The sequence below is a fragment of the Cimex lectularius genome, unplaced genomic scaffold (assembly GCF_000648675.2).
Source record: "Cimex lectularius strain Harlan isolate CLEC.00 unplaced genomic scaffold, Clec_2.1 scaffold28, whole genome shotgun sequence".
Taxonomy (NCBI): Eukaryota; Metazoa; Arthropoda; class Insecta; order Hemiptera; family Cimicidae; genus Cimex; species Cimex lectularius.
The window spans coordinates 1,511,448-1,511,943 of NW_019392712.1; positions in this window are offsets into that span (position 1 = coordinate 1,511,448).

Consider the following 496-nt stretch of genomic DNA (forward strand, 5'->3'; position numbering starts at 1 on the left):
AGAGAAATGTTTAGATTAAAAGATATCACGATTTTCCGACGCCAGGACGTGATATCTTTCAAAATCGATAAAAAGCGAAATTACTCTGAAATGGTTGAGAATCGGACCATGGACAATATGAACTTTTTTGTTCATTTTAGGGTGAAGAATCTACTGGAGAAGTTTGTAGCACGAGTAGCAATTCACCCTGTATATATATATGTATACACCCAAAACTGTAAATATGTATGTTATACACTGGAATCTCATTAATTACCAACCGAGTTTTACGACCTAAAAATTATCTTCCATGACCTCACAGATGCAGGTTTGCCAACACTACCAATGATATTCCTCTGCAACAACGGCAAAGAATGATTCTCCTGCTTGATCGATGTCCGCACACAATTATTTCCAGGTTATTTGAATTCCACCTAACGCTTCCGGGATAGGTTGATAGGACCTCATGGCCCAATGTATTGTCCTCCTCTGTCACCCAATTTAACTCCACTTGAAT